This window comes from Vicugna pacos, unplaced genomic scaffold (genome assembly GCF_048564905.1).
Source record: "Vicugna pacos unplaced genomic scaffold, VicPac4 SAC-SAT, whole genome shotgun sequence".
Classification (NCBI taxonomy): Eukaryota; Metazoa; Chordata; class Mammalia; order Artiodactyla; family Camelidae; genus Vicugna; species Vicugna pacos.
This window is the reverse complement of record NW_027328721.1, coordinates 52,428,053-52,444,802: the sequence shown is the minus strand read 5'-3', so window position 1 is coordinate 52,444,802 and position 16,750 is coordinate 52,428,053.

The window sequence follows — 16,750 nt, the reverse complement described above, 5'->3', positions numbered from 1 at the left end:
GGCATTCCGTTAGAACCCACGCGCTGCCGACCGTTGGTGGAACCTCCCAACGCTCAGGATTCCGGAAACATTGTCATTGACTGGGGGAGCTCGAGAGAAAACTATACGCAGCTCTCTTCAGTCACAGGTGTTCCCTGCTCTGGGAAGTCCGAGAAATACATTCCCTGACCTTGGGGAGGCAGCCTCTGTCACTGGGATTTCCTGCAACCACCCCTAGCATTCCCTGGCACAGAGACATGAGGAAAACCCTCAGGGGAGACGAGCACAGGCATTCCGTTAGAACCCACGCGCTGCCGACCGTTGGTGGAACCTCCCCACGCTCAGGATTCCGGAACCATTGTCATTGAGTGGGGGAGCTCGAGAGAAAACTATACGCAGCTCTCTTCAGTCACAGGTGTTCCCTGCTCGGGGAAGTCCGAGAAATACCTTCCCTGACCTTGGGGAGGCAGCCACTTTCACTGGGAACTCCTGCAACCCCCCCTAGCATTCCCTGGCCCAGAGACATGAGGAAAACCCTCAGGGGAGAAGAGCACAGGCATTCCGTTAGAACCGACGCGCTGCCGACCGTTGGTGGAACCTCCCCACGCTAAGGATTCCGGAACAATAGTCATTGAGTTGGGGAGCTCGAGAGACAACTCCACGCAGCTCTCTTCAGTCACAGGTGTTTCCTGCTCGGGGAAGTCCGAGAAATACCTTCCCTGACCTTGGGGAGGCAGCCTCTGTCACTGGGATTTCCTGCAACACCCCCTAGCATTCCCTGGCACAGAGACATGAGGAAAACCCTCAGGGGAGAAGAGCACAGGCATTCCCTTAGAACCCACGCGCTGCCGACCGTTGGTGGAACCTCCCAACCCTCAGGATTCCGGAACCATTGTCATTGAGTGGGGGAGCTCGAGAGAAAACTCCACGCAGCTCTCTTCAGTCACAGGTGTTCCCTGCTCGGGGAAGTCCGAGAAATACCTTCCCTGACCTTGGGGAGGCAGCCTCTGACACTGGGATTTCCTACAACCCCGCCTAGCATTCCCTGGCACAGAGACATTAGGAAAACCCTCAGGGGAGACGAGCACAGGCATTCCGTTAGAACCCACCCGCTGCCGACCGTTCGTGGAACCTCCCCACGCTCAGGATTCCGGAACCATTGTCATTGAGTGGGGGAGCTCGAGAGAAACTCCACGCAGCTCTCTTCAGTCACAGGTGTTCCCTGCTCGGGGAAGTGCGAGAAATACCTTCCCTGAACTTTGGGAGGCAGCCTCTGACACTGGGATTTCCTGCAACCCCCCCTAGCATTCCCTGGCACAGAGACATGAGGAAAACCCTCAGGGGAGACGAGCACAAGCATTCCGTTAGAACCCACGCGCTGCCGACCGTTGGTGGAACCTCCCCACGCTAAGGATTCCGGAACCATAGTCATTGAGTTGGGGAGCTCGAGAGACAACTCCATGCAGCTCTCTTCAGTCACAGGTGTTCCCTGCTCGGGGAAGTCCGAGAAATACCTTCCCTGAACTTGGGGAGGCAGCCTCTGTCACTGGGATTTCCTGCAACACCCCCTAGCATTCCCTGGCACAGAGACATGAAAAAAACCCTCAGGGGAGACGAGCACAGGCACTCCCTTAGAACCCACGCGCTGCCGACCGTTGGTGGAACCTCCACACGCTCAGGATTCCGGAAACTTAGTCAATGAGTGGGGGATCTCGAGAAACAACTCCACGCAGCTCTCTTCTGTCACAGGTGTTCCCTGCTTGGGGAAGTCCGAGAAATACCTTCCCTGACCTTGGGGAGGCAGCCTCTGTCACTGGAATTTCCTGCAAACCCCCCTAGAATTCCCTGGCACAGAGATATGAGGAAAACCCTCAGGAGAGACGAGCACAGGCATTCCCTTAGAACCCACGCGCTGCCGACCGTTGGTGGAACCTCCCCACGCTCAGGATTCCGGAACCATTGTCATTGAGTGGGGGAGATCGAGAGAAAACTCGACGCAGCTCTCTTCAGTCACAGGTGTTCCCTGCTTGGGGAAGTGCGAGAAATACCTTCCCTGACCTTGGGGAGGCAGCCTCTGTCACTGGGATTTCCTGCAACCCCCCCTAGCATTCCCTGGCACAGAAACATGAGGAAAACCCTCAGGGGAGACGAGCACAGGCACTCCTTTATAAACCACGCGCTGCCGACCGTTGATGGAACCTCCCCACGCTCAGGATTCCGGAACTATTGTCATTGAGTGGGGGATCTCGAGAGACAACTCCACGAAGCTCTCTTCAGTCACAGGTGTTCCCTGCTCGGGGAAGTCCGAGAAATATCTTTCCTGAACTTGGGGAGGCAGCCTCTCTCACTGGGATTTCCTGCAACAAGCCCTAGCATTCCCTGGCACAGAGACATGAGGAAAACCCTCAAGGGAGACGAGCACAGGCATTCCGTTAGAACCCACGCGATGCCGACCGTTCGTGGAACCTCCCGACGCTCAGGATTCCGGAACTATTGTCAGTGCGTGGGGAGCTAGAGAGACAACTCCACGCAGCTCTCTTCAGTCACAGGTGTTACCTGCTCGGGGGAATTCTGAGAACTACCTTCCTTGACCTTGGGGAGGCCGGCTCTGTCAGTGGGATTTCCTGGATACCCCCCTAGCATTCCCTGGCACAGAGACATTAGGAAAAAACCCAGGGGAGTCTAGCTTAGGCATTCCGTTAGAACCCACGCGCTGTCGACCGTTGGTGGAACCTCCCCACGCTCAGGATTCCGGAAATATTGTCATTGAGTGGGGGAGCTCGAGAGACAACTCCACGCAGCTCTCTTCTGTCACAGGTGTTCCCTGCTTGGGGAAGTGCGAGAAATACCTTCCCTGACTTTGTGGAGGCAGCCTCTGTCACTGGGATTTCCTGCAACAACCCCTAGCATTCCCTGGCACAGAGACATGAGGAAAACCGTCAGGGGAGACGAGAACAGGCACTCCCTTAGAACCCACGCGCTGCTGACCGTTGCTGGAACCTCCCCATGCTCAGGATTCCGGAACCATAGTCATTGAGTGGGGGATCTCGAGAGACAACTCCACGCAGCTCTCTTCAGTCACAGGTGTTCCCTGCTCGGGGAAGTCCGAGAAATAGCTTCCCTGACCTTGGGGAGGCAGCCTTTGACACTGGGATTTCCTGCAACACCCCTAGCATTCCCTGGCACAGAGACATGAGGAAAACCCTCAGGGGAGACGAGCACAGGCACTCCCTTAGAAACCACGCGCTGCCGACCGTTGGTGGAACCTCCCCACGCTCAGGATTCCGGAACCAGAGTCATTGAGTGGGGGATCTCGAGAGACAACTCCACGCAGCTCTCTTCAGTCACAGGTGTTCCCTGATCGGGGAAGTCCGAGAAATACCTTCCCTGACCTTGGGGAGGCAGCCTCTGTCACTGGGATTTCCTGTAACACCCCCTAGCATTCCCTGGCACAGAGACATGAGGAAAACACTCAGGGGAGACGAGCACAGGCATTCACGTAGAACCCACGCGCTGCCGACAGTTGGTGGAACCTCCCCACGCTCAGGATTCCGGAACCATTGTCATTGAGTGGGGGAGCTCGAGAGAAAACTCCACGCAGCTCTCTTCAGTCACAGGTGTTCCCTGCTTGGGGAAGTGCGAGAAATAACATCCCTGACCTTGGGGAGGCAGCCTCTGTCACTGGGATTTCCTGCAACACCCCCTAGCATTTCCTGGCACAGAGACATGAGGAAAACCCTCAGGGGAGACGAGCACAGGCACTCCCTTAGAACCCACGCGCTGCCGACCGTTGGTGGAACCTCCCCACGCTCAGGATTCCGGAACCATAGTGATTGAGTGGGGGATCTCGAGAGAGAACTCCACGCAGCTCTCTTCTGTCACAGGTGTTCCCTGCTTGGGGAAGTCCGAGAAATAACTTCCCTGACCTTGGGGAGGCAGCCTCTGTCACTGGAATTTCCTGCAAACCCCCCTAGCATTCCCTGGCACAGAGACATGAGGACAACCCTCAGGGGAGACGAGCACAGGCATTCCCTTTGAAACCACCCGCTGCCGACCGTTGGTGGAACGACCCCACGCTCAGGATTCCGGAACAATTGTCAGTGCGTGGGGAGCTAGAGAGACAACTCCACGCAGCTCTCTTCAGTCACAGGTGTTCCCTGTTAGGGGGAATTTTGGGAACTACCTTCCTTGACCTTGGGGAGGCAGCCTCTGTCACTGGGATTTCCTGCAAACAACCCTAGCATTCCCTGGCACAGAGACATGAGGAAAACTCTTAGAGGAGACGAGCACAGGCATTCCGTTAGAACCCAAGCGCTGCCGACAGTTGGTGGAACCTCCCTATGCTCAGGATTCCGGAACCATTGTCATTGATTGGGGAACTCGAGAGACACTCCACGCAGCTCTCTTCAGTCACAGGTATTCCCTGCTCGGGGAAGTCCAAGAAATATCTTCCCTGACCTTGGGGAGGCAGCCTCTGTCACTGGGATTTCCTGCAAACCCCCCTAGCATTTCCTGGCACAGAGACATGAGGAAAACACTTAGAGGAGACGAGCACAGGCATTCCGTTAGAACCAAAGCGCTTCCGACCGTTGGTGGAACCTCCCTACGCTCAGGATTCCGGAACCATTGTCATTGATTGGGGGAGCTCGAGAGACACTCCACGCAGCTCTCTTCAGTCACAGGTGTTCCCTGCTCGGGGAAGTCCAAGAAATATCTTCCCTGACCTTGGGGAGGCAGCCTCTGTCACTGGGATTTCCTGCAACCAGCCCTAGCATTCCCTGGCACAGAGACATGAGGAAAACCGTCAGGGGAGACGAGAACAGGCACTCACTTAGAACCCACGCGCTGCCGACCGTTGGTGGAACCTCCCCACGCTCAGGATTCCGGAACAATTGTCATTGAGTGGGGGATATCGGGAGACAACTCCACGCAGCTCTCTTCAGTCACAGGTGTTCCCTGCTCGGGGAAGTCCGAGAAATAGCTTCCCTGACCTTGGGGAGGCAGCCTTTATCACTGGGATTTCCTGTAAACCCTCCTAGCATTCCCTGGCACAGAGACATGTGGAAAACCCTCAGGGGAGACGAGCACAGGCATTCCCTTAGAAACCACGCGCTGCCGACCGTTGGTGTAACCTCCCCACGCTCAGGATTCCGGAAACATTGTCATTGAGTAGGGGAGCTCGAGAGACAACTCCACGCAGCTCTCTTCAGTCACAGGTGTTCCCTGCTCTGGGAAGTCCGAGAAATATCTTCCCTGACCTTGGGGAGGCAACCTCTGTCACTGGGATTTACTGCAACCGCCCCTAGCATTTCCTGGCACAGAGACATGAGGAAAACCCTCAGGGGAGACGAGCACAGGCATTCCATTAGAACCCACGCGCTGCCGACCGTTGGAGGAACCTCCCCACGCTCAGGATTCCGGAACCATTGTCATTGAGTGGGGGAGCACGAGAGAAAACTCCACGCAGCTCTCTTCAGTCACAGGTGTTCCCTGCTCGGGGAAGTTCGAGAAATATCTTCCCTGCCCTTGGGGAGGCAGCCTCTGTCACTGGGATTCCCTGCAACCCCCCCTAGCATTCCCTGGCACAGAGACATGAAAAAAACCCTCAGGGGAGAAGAGCACAGGCACTCCCTTAGAACCCACGCGCTGCCGACCGTTGGTGGAACCTCCCCACGCTCATGATTCCGGAACCATATTCAATGAGTGGGGTTTCTCGAGAGACAACTCCACGCAGCTCTCTTCAGTCACAGGTGTTCCCTGCTCGAGGAAGTCCGAGAAATACCTTTCCTGAACTTGGGGAGGCAGCCTCTGTCACTGGGATTTCCTGCAAACACCCCTAGCATTCCCTGGCACAGAGACATGAGGAAAACCCTCAGGGGAGACTATCACAGGCATTCCCTTAGAACCCAAGCGCTGCCGACCGTTGGTGGAACCTCCCCACGCTCAGGATTCCGGAACCATTGTCATTGAGTGGGGGAGCTCGAGAGACAACTCCACGAAGCTCCCTTCAGTCACAGGTGTTCCCTGATCGGGGAAGTCCGAGAAATACCTTCCCTGACCTTGGGGAGGCAGCCTCTGTCACTGGGATTTCCTGCAAACCCCCCTAGCATTCCCTGGCACAGAGACATGAGGAAAACCCTCAGGGGAGACGAGCACAGTCATTCCATTAGAACCCACGCGCTGCCGACCCTTGGTGGAACCTCCCCACGCTCAGGATTCCGGAACCATTGTCATGGAGTGGGGGAGCTCGCAAGACAACTCCACGCAGCTCTCTTCAGTCACAGGTGTTACCTGCTCGGGGAAGTCCGAGAAATACCTTCCCTGACCTTGGGGAGGCAGCCTCTGACACTGGGATTTCCTGCAACACCCCCTTGCTTTCCCTGGCACAGACACATGAGGAAAACCCTCAGGGGAGACGAGCACAGGCATTCCCTTTGAACCAACGCGCTGCCGACCGTTGGAGGAACCTCCCCACGCACAGGATTCCGGAACCATTGTCATTGAGTGGGGGATCTCTAGAGACAACTCCACGCAGCTCTCTTCAGTCACAGGTGTTCCCTGCACGGGGAAGTCCGAGAAATTACTTCCCTGCCGTTGGGGAGGCAGCCTTTGTCACTGGGATTTCCTGAAACAACCCCTTGCATTCCCTGGCACAGAGACATGAGGAAAACCCTCAGGGGAGACGAGCACAGGCATTCCCTTAGAAACCACGCGCTGCCGACCGTTGGTGGAACCTCCCCACGCTCAGGATTCCGGAACAATTGTCTTTGAGTGGGGGAGCTCGAGAGACAACTCCACGAAACTCTCTTCAGTCACAGGTGTTCCCTGATCGGGGAAGTCCGAGAAACACCTTCCCTGACCTTGGGGAGGCAGCCTCTGTCACTGGGATTTCCTGGAAACCCTCCTAGCATTCCCTGGCACAGAGATATGAGGAAAACCCTCAGGGGAGATGAGCACATGCACTCCTTTAGAACCCACGCGCTGCCGACCGTTGGTGGAACCTCCCCACGCTCAGGATTCCGGAACCATAGTCAATGATTGGGGGATCTCGTGAGACAACGCCACGCAGCTCTCTACATTCACAGGTGTTCCCTGCACTGGGAAGTCCGAGAAATACCTTCCCTGTCCTTGGGGAGGCAGCCTCTGTCACTGGGATTTCCTGCAGCACCCCCTAGCATTCTCTGGCACAGAGACATGTGGAAAACCCTCAGGGGAGACGTGCAAAGGCATTCCCTTAGAACCCACGCGCTGCCGACCGTTGGTGGAACCTCCCCACGCTCAGGATTCCGGAACCATAGTCATTGAGTGGGGGAGCTCGAGAGACAACTCCACGAAACTCTCTTCAGTCACAGGTGTTCCCTGATCGGGGAAGTCCGAGAAATACCTTCCCTGACCTTGGGGAGGCAGCCTCTGTCACTGGGAATTCCTGCAAACCCCCCTAGAATTCCCTGGCACAGAGAGATGAGGAAAACACTCAGGGGAGACTAGCACAGGCATTCCCTTAGAACCCACGCGCTGCCGACCGTTGGTGGAACCTCCCCACGCTCAGGATTCCGGAACCATTGTCATTGAGTGGGGGAGCTCGAGAGACAACTCCACGAAGCTCTCTTCAGTCACAGGTGTTCCCTGATCGGGGAAGTCCGAGAAATACGTTCCCTGACCTTGGGGAGGCAGCCTCTGTCACTGGGATTTCCTGCAAACCCCCCTAGCATTCCCTGGCACAGAGACATGAAAATAACCCTCAGGGGAGACGAGCACAGGCACCCCCTTAGAACCCACGCGCTGCCGATCGTTGGTGGAACCTCCCCACGCTCAGGATTCCGGAAACATAGTCATTGAGTGGGGGAGCTCGAGAGACAACTCCACGCAGCTCTCTTCAGTCACAGGTGTTCCCTGCTTGGGGAAGTTTGAGAAATACTTTCCCTGACCTTGGGGAGGCAGCCTCTGTCACTGGGATTTCCTGCAACAACCCCTAGCATTCCCTGGCACAGAGACATGAGGAAAACCGTCAGGGGAGACGAGAACAGGCACTCCCTAAGAACCCACGCGCTGCTGACCGTTGCTGGAACCTCCCCATGCTCAGGATTCCGGAACCAGAGTCATTGAGTGGGGGATCTCGAGAGACAACTCCACGCAGCTCTCTTCAGTCACAGGTGTTCCCTGCTCGGGGAAGTCCGAGAAATAGCTTCCCTGACCTTGGGGAGGCAGCCTCTGACACTGGGATTTCCTGCAACCCCCCCTAGCATTCCCTGGCACAGAGACATGAGGAAAACCCTCAGGGGAGACGAGCACAGGCACTCCCTTAGAAACCACGCGCTGACGACCGTTTGTGGAACCTCCCCACGCTCAGGATTCCGGAACCATAGTCGTTGAGTGGGGGATCTCGAGAGACAACTCCACGCAGCTCTCTTCAGTCACAGGTGTTCCCTGATCGGGGAAGTCCGAGAAATACCTTCCCTGACCTTGGGGAGGCAGCCTCTGTCACTGGGATTTCCTGCAACCCCCCCTAGCATTCCCTGGCACAGAGACATGAGGAAAACCCTCAGGGGAGACGAGCACAGGCATTCACGTAGAACCCACGCGCTGCCGACAGTTGGTGGAACCTCCCCACGCTCAGGATTCCGGAACCATTGTCATTGAGTGGGGGAGCTCGAGAGAAATCTCCACGCAGCTCTCTTCAGTCACAGGTGTTCCCTGCTTGGGGAAGTGCGAGAAATAACATCCCTGACCTTGGGGAGGCAGCCTCTGTCACTGGGATTTCCTGCAACACCCCCTAGCATTCCCTGGCACAGAGACATGAGGAAAACCCTCAGGGGAGACGAGCACAGGCACTCCCTTAGAACCCACGCGCTGCCGACCGTTGGTGGAACCTCCCCACGCTCAGGATTCCGGAACCATAGTGATTGAGTGGGGGATCTCGAGAGAGAACTCCACGCAGCTCTCTTCTGTCACAGGTGTTCCCTGCTTGGGGAAGTCCGAGAAATAACTTCCCTGACCTTGGGGAGGCAGCCTCTGTCACTGGAATTTCCTGCAAACCCCCCTAGCATTCCCTGGCACAGAGACATGAGGACAACCCTCAGGGGAGACGAGCACAGGCATTCCCTTTGAAACCACCCGCTGCCGACCGTTGGTGGAACGTCCCCACGCTCAGGATTCCGGAACAATTGTCAGTGCGTGGGGAGCTAGAGAGACAACTCCACGCAGCTCTCTTCAGTCACAGGTGTTCCCTGTTAGGGGGAATTTTGGGAACTACCTTCCTTGACCTTGGGGAGGCAGCCTCTGTCACTGGGAATTCCTGCAAACCCCCCTAGCATTCCCTGGCACAGAGACATGAGGAAAACTCTTAGAGGAGACGAGCACAGGCATTCCGTTAGAACCCAAGCGCTGCCGACCGTTGGTGGAACCTCCCTACGCTCAGGATTCCGGAACCATTGTCATTGATTGGGGGAGCTCGAGAGACACTCCACGCAGCTCTCTTCAGTCACAGGTGTTCCCTGCTCGGGGAAGTCCAAGAAATATCTTCCCTGACATTGGGGAGGCAGCCTCTGTCACTGGGATTTCCTGCAACAACCCCTAGCATTCCCTGGCACAGAGACATGAAAAAAACCCTCAGGGGAGACGAGCACAGGCACTCCATTAGAACCCACGCGCTGCCGACCGTTGGTGGAACCTCCCTACGCTCAGGATTCCGGAACCATTATCATTGATTGGGGGAGCTCGAGAGACACTCCACGCAGCTCTCTTCAGTCACAGGTGTTCCCTGATCGGGGACGTCCGAGAAAAAACTTCCCTGACCTTGGGGAGGCAGCCTCTGTCACTGGGATTTCCTGGAAACCCTCCTAGCATTCCCTGGCACAGAGACATGAGGAAAACCCTCAGGGGAGACGAGCACAGGCATTTCCTTAGAAACCACGCGCTGCCGACCGTTGGTGGAACCTCCCCACGCTCAGGATTCCGTAACCATTGTCATTGAGTGGGGGAGCTCGAGAGACAACTCCACGGAGCTCTCTTCAGTCACAGGTGTTCCCTGCTCGGGGAAGTCCAAGAAATATCTTCCCTGACTTTGGGGAGGCAGCCTCTGTCACTGGGATTTCCTGCAACACCCCCTAGCATTCCCTGGCACAGAGACATGAAAAAAACCCTCAGGGGAGACGAGCACAGGCACTCCCTTAGAACCCACGCGCTGCCGACCGTTGGTGGAACCTCCACACGCTCAGGATTCCGGAAACTTAGTCAATGAGTGGGGGATCTCGAGAGACAACTCCACGCAGCTCTCTTCTGTCACAGGTGTTCCCTGCTTGGGGAAGTCCGAGAAATAACTTCCCTGACCTTGGGGAGGCAGCCTCTGTCACTGGAATTTCCTGCAAACCCCCCTAGCATTCCCTGGCACAGAGATATGAGGAAAACACTCAGGGGAGACGAGCACAGGCATTCCCTTAGAACCCACGCGCTGCCGACCGTTGGTGGAACCTCCCCACGCTCAGGATTCCGGAACCATTGTCATTGAGTGGGGGAGATCGAGAGAAAACTCGACGCAGCTCTCTTCAGTCACAGGTGTTCCCTGCTTGGGGAAGTGCGAGAAATACCTTCCCTGACCTTGGGGAGGCAGCCTCTGTCACTGGGATTTCCTGCAACCCCCCCTAGCATTCCCTGGCACAGAGACATGAGGAAAACCCTCAGGGGAGACGAGCACAGGCACTCCTTTAGAAACCACGCGCTGCCGACCGTTTTTGGAACCTCCCCACGCTCAGGATTCCGGAATTATTGTCATTGAGTGGGGGATCTCGAGAGACAACTCCACGAAGCTCTCTTCAGTCACAGGTGTTCCCTGCTCGGGGAAGTCCGAGAAATATCTTTCCTGACCTTGGGGAGGCAGCCTCTGTCACTGGGATTTCCTGCAACAAGCCCTAGCATTCCCTGGCACAGAGACATTAGGAAAACCCTCAAGGGAGACGAGCACAGGCATTCCGTTAGAACCCACGCGATGCCGACCGTTCGTGGAACCTCCCGACGCTCAGGATTCCGGAACTATTGTCATTGAGTGGGGGAGTTCGAGAGACAACTCCACGCAGCTCTCTTCAGTCACAGGTGTTCCCTGCTCGGGGAAGTCCGAGAAACACCTTCCCTGACCTTGGGGAGGCAGCCTCTGTCACTGGGATTTCCTGCAATCCCTCCTAGCATTCCCTGGCACAGAGACATGAGGAAAACCCTCAGGGGAGATGAGCACAGGCATTCCCTTAGAAACCACGCGCTGTCGACCGATGGTGGAACCTCCGCACGTTCAGGATTCCGGAACAATTGTCAGTGCGTGGGGAGCTAGAGAGACAACTCCACGCAGCTCTCTTCAGTCACAGGTGTTACCTGCTCGGGGGAATTCTGAGAACTACCTTCCTTGACCTTGGGGAGGCCGGCTCTGTCACTGGGATTTCCTGGAATCCCCCCTAGCATTCCCTGGCACAGAGACATTAGGAAAAAACCCAGGGGAGTCTAGCTTAGGCATTCCGTTAGAACCCACGCGCTGCCGACCGTTGGTGGAACCTCCCCACGCTCAGGATTCCGGAAACATTGTCATTGAGTGGGGGAGCTCGAGAGACAACTCCACGCAGCTCGCTTCACTCACAGGTGTTCCCTGCTCGGGGAAGTGCGAGAAAAACCTTCCCTGACCTTGGGGAAGCAGACACTGTCACTGGGATTTCCTGCAAACCCCCCTAGCATTCCCTGGCACAGAGACATGAGGAAAACCCTCAGGGGAGGCGAGCACAGGCATTCCGTTAGAACCCACGCGCTGCCGACCGTTGGTGGAACCTCCCCAAGCTCAGGATTCCGGAAATATTGTCATTGAGTGGGGGAGTTCGAGAGACAACTCCACGCAGCTCTCTTCAGTCACAGGTGTTCCCTGCTTGGGGAAGTGCGAGAAATACCATCCCTGACCTTGTGGAGGCAGCCTCTGTCACTGGGATTTCCTGCAACAACCCCTAGCATTCCCTGGCACAGAGACATGAGGAAAACCGTCAGGGGAGACGAGAACAGGCACTCCCTTAGAACCCACGCGCTGCTGACCGTTGCTGGAACCTCCCCATGCTCAGGATTCCGGAACCATAGTCATTGAGTGGGGGATCTCGAGAGACAACTCCACGCAGCTCTCTTCAGTCACAGGTGTTCCCTGCTCGGGGAAGTCCGAGAAATAGCTTCCCTGACCTTGGGGAGGCAGCCTCTGACACTGGGATTTCCTGCAACCCCCCCTAGCATTCCCTGGCACAGAGACATGAGGAAAACCCTCAGGGGAGACGAGCACAGGCACTCCCTTAGAAACCACGCGCTGCCGACCGTTGGTGGAACCTCCCCACGCTCAGGATTCCGGAACCATAGTCATTGAGTGGGGGATCTCGAGAGAGAACTCCACGCAGCTCTCTTCATTCACAGGTGTTCCCTGCTCGGGGAAGTCCGAGATATACCTTTCCTGACCTTGGGGAGGCAGCCTCTGTCACTGGGATTTCCTGCAAACCCCCCTAGCATTCCCTGGCACAGAGACATGAGGACAACCCTCAGGGGAGACGAGCACAGGCATTCCCTTTGAAACCACGCGCTGCCGACCGTTGGTGGAACGTCCCCACGCTCAGGATTCCGGAATAATTGTCAGTGCGTGGGGAGCTAGAGAGACAACTCCACGCAGCTCTCTTCAGTCACAGGTGTTCCCTGTTAGGGGGAATTTTGGAAACTACCTTCCTTGACCTTGGGGAGGCAGCCTCTGTCACTGGGATTTCCTGCAACAAGCCCTAGCATTCCCTGGCACAGAGACATGAGGAAAACCCTCAAGGGAGACGAGCACAGGCATTCCGTTAGAACCCACGCGATGCCGACCGTTCGTGGAACCTCCCGACGCTCAGGATTCCGGAACTATTGTCATTGAGTGGGGGAGTTCGAGAGACAACTCCACGCAGCTCTCTTCAGTCACAGGTGTTCCCTGCTCGGGGAAGTCCGAGAAACACCTTCCCTGACCTTGGGGAGGCAGCCTCTGTCACTGGGATTTCCTGCAATCCCTCCTAGCATTCCCTGGCACAGAGACATGAGGAAAACCCTCAGGGGAGATGAGCACAGGCATTCCCTTAGAAACCACGCGCTGTCGACCGATGGTGGAACCTCCGCACGTTCAGGATTCCGGAACAATTGTCAGTGCGTGGGGAGCTAGAGAGACAACTCCACGCAGCTCTCTTCAGTCACAGGTGTTACCTGCTCGGGGGAATTCTGAGAACTACCTTCCTTGACCTTGGGGAGGCCGGCTCTGTCACTGGGATTTCCTGGAAACCCCCCTAGCATTCCCTGGCACAGAGACATTAGGAAAAAACCCAGGGGAGTCTAGCTTAGGCATTCCGTTAGAACCCACGCGCTGCCGACCGTTGGTGGAACCTCCCCACGCTCAGGATTCCGGAAACATTGTCATTGAGTGGGGGAGCTCGAGAGACAACTCCACGCAGCTCGCTTCACTCACAGGTGTTCCCTGCTCGGGGAAGTGCGAGAAAAACCTTCCCTGACCTTGGGGAAGCAGACACTGTCACTGGGATTTCCTGCAAACCCCCCTAGCATTCCCTGGCACAGAGACATGAGGAAAACCCTCAGGGGAGGCGAGCACAGGCATTCCGTTAGAACCCACGTGCTGCCGACCGTTGGTGGAACCTCCCCAAGCTCAGGATTCCGGAAATATTGTCATTGAGTGGGGGAGTTCGAGAGACAACTCCACGCAGCTCTCTTCAGTCACAGGTGTTCCCTGCTTGGGGAAGTGCGAGAAATACCATCCCTGACTTTGTGGAGGCAGCCTCTGTCACTGGGATTTCCTGCAACAACCCCTAGCATTCCCTGGCACAGAGACATGAGGAAAACCGTCAGGGGAGACGAGAACAGGCACTCCCTAAGAACCCACGCGCTGCTGACCGTTGCTGGAACCTCCCCATGCTCAGGATTCCGGAACCATAGTCATTGAGTGGGGGATCTCGAGAGACAACTCCACGCAGCTCTCTTCAGTCACAGGTGTTCCCTGCTCGGGGAAGTCCGAGAAATAGCTTCCCTGACCTTGGGGAGGCAGCCTCTGACACTGGGATTTCCTGCAACCCCCCCTAGCATTCCCTGGCACAGAGACATGAGGAAAACCCTCAGGGGAGACGAGCACAGGCACTCCCTTAGAAACCACGCGCTGCCGACCGTTTGTGGAACCTCCCCACGCTCAGGATTCCGGAACCATAGTCATTGAGTGGGGGATCTCGAGAGACAACTCCACGCAGCTCTCTTCAGTCACAGGTGTTCCCTGCTCGGGGAAGTCCGAGAAATACCTTCCCTGACCTTGGGGAGGCAGCCTCTGTCACTGGGATTTCCTGCAACCCCCCCTAGCATTCCCTGGCACAGAGACATGAGGAAAATCCTCAGGGGAGACGAGCACAGGCATTCACGTAGAACCCACGCGCTGCCGACAGTTGGTGGAACCTCCCCACGCTCAGGATTCCGGAACCATTGTCATTGAGTGGGGGAGCTCGAGAGAAATCTCCACGCAGCTCTCTTCAGTCACAGGTGTTCCCTGCTTGGGGAAGTGCGAGAAATAACATCCCTGACCTTGGGGAGGCATCCTCTGTCACTGGGATTTCCTGCAACACCCCCTAGCATTCCCTGGCACAGAGACATGAGGACAACCCTCAGGGGAGTCGAGCACAGGCATTCCCTTTGAAACCACCCGCTGCCGACCGTTGGTGGAACGTCCCCACGCTCAGGATTCCGGAACAATTGTCAGTGCGTGGGGAGCTAGAGAGACAACTCCACGCAGCTCTCTTCAGTCACAGGTGTTCCCTGTTAGGGGGAATTTTGGGAACTACCTTCCTTGACCTTGGGGAGGCAGCCTCTGTCACTGGGAATTCCTGCAAACCCCCCTAGCATTCCCTGGCACAGAGACATGAGGAAAACTCTTAGAGGAGACGAGCACAGGCATTCCGTTAGAACCCAAGCGCTGCCGACCGTTGGTGGAACCTCCCTACGCTCAGGATTCCGGAACCATTGTCATTGATTGGGGGAGCTCGAGAGACACTCCACGCAGCTCTCTTCAGTCACAGGTGTTCCCTGCTCGGGGAAGTCCAAGAAATATCTTCCCTGACATTGGGGAGGCAGCCTCTGTCACTGGGATTTCCTGCAACAACCCCTAGCATTCCCTGGCACAGAGACATGAAAAAAACCCTCAGGGGAGACGAGCACAGGCACTCCATTAGAACCCACGCGCTGCCGACCGTTGGTGGAACCTCCCTACGCTCAGGATTCCGGAACCATTATCATTGATTGGGGGAGCTCGAGAGACACTCCACGCAGCTCTCTTCAGTCACAGGTGTTCCCTGATCGGGGACGTCCGAGAAAAAACTTCCCTGACCTTGGGGAGGCAGCCTCTGTCACTGGGATTTCCTGGAAACCCTCCTAGCATTCCCTGGCACAGAGACATGAGGAAAACCCTCAGGGGAGACGAGCACAGGCATTTCCTTAGAAACCACGCGCTGCCGACCGTTGGTGGAACCTCCCCACGCTCAGGATTCCGTAACCATTGTCATTGAGTGGGGGAGCTCGAGAGACAACTCCACGGAGCTCTCTTCAGTCACAGGTGTTCCCTGCTCGGGGAAGTCCAAGAAATATCTTCCCTGACCTTGGGGAGGCAGCCTCTGTCACTGGGATTTCCTGCAACACCCCCTAGCATTCCCTGGCACAGAGACATGAAAAAAACCCTCAGGGGAGACGAGCACAGGCACTCCCTTAGAACCCACGCGCTGCCGACCGTTGGTGGAACCTCCACACGCTCAGGATTCCGGAAACTTAGTCAATGAGTGGGGGATCTCGAGAGACAACTCCACGCAGCTCTCTTCTGTCACAGGTGTTCCCTGCTTGGGGAAGTCCGAGAAATAACTTCCCTGACCTTGGGGAGGCAGCCTCTGTCACTGGAATTTCCTGCAAACCCCCCTAGCATTCCCTGGCACAGAGATATGAGGAAAACACTCAGGGGAGACGAGCACAGGCATTCCCTTAGAACCCACGCGCTGCCGACCGTTGGTGGAACCTCCCCACGCTCAGGATTCCGGAACCATTGTCATTGAGTGGGGGAGATCGAGAGAAAACTCGACGCAGCTCTCTTCAGTCACAGGTGTTCCCTGCTTGGGGAAGTGCGAGAAATACCTTCCCTGACCTTGGGGATGCAGCCTCTGTCACTGGGATTTCCTGCAACCCCCCCTAGCATTCCCTGGCACAGAGACATGAGGAAAACCCTCAGGGGAGACGAGCACAGGCACTCCTTTAGAAACCACGCGCTGCCGACCGTTTTTGGAACCTCCCCACGCTCAGGATTCCGGAATTATTGTCATTGAGTGGGGGATCTCGAGAGACAACTCCACGAAGCTCTCTTCAGTCACAGGTGTTCCCTGCTTCTCGAAGTCCGAGAAATATCTTTCCTGACCTTGGGGAGGCAGCCTCTGTCACTGGGATTTCCTGCAACAAGCCCTAGCATTCCCTGGCACAGAGACATTAGGAAAACCCTCAAGGGAGACGAGCACAGGCATTCCGTTAGAACCCACGCGATGCCGACCGTTCGTGGAACCTCCCGACGCTCAGGATTCCGGAACTATTGTCATTGAGTGGGGGAGTTCGAGAGACAACTCCACGCAGCTCTCTTCAGTCACAGGTGTTCCCTGCTCGGGGAAGTCCGAGAAACACCTTCCCTGACCTTGGGGAGGCAGCCTCTGTCACTGGGATTTCCTGC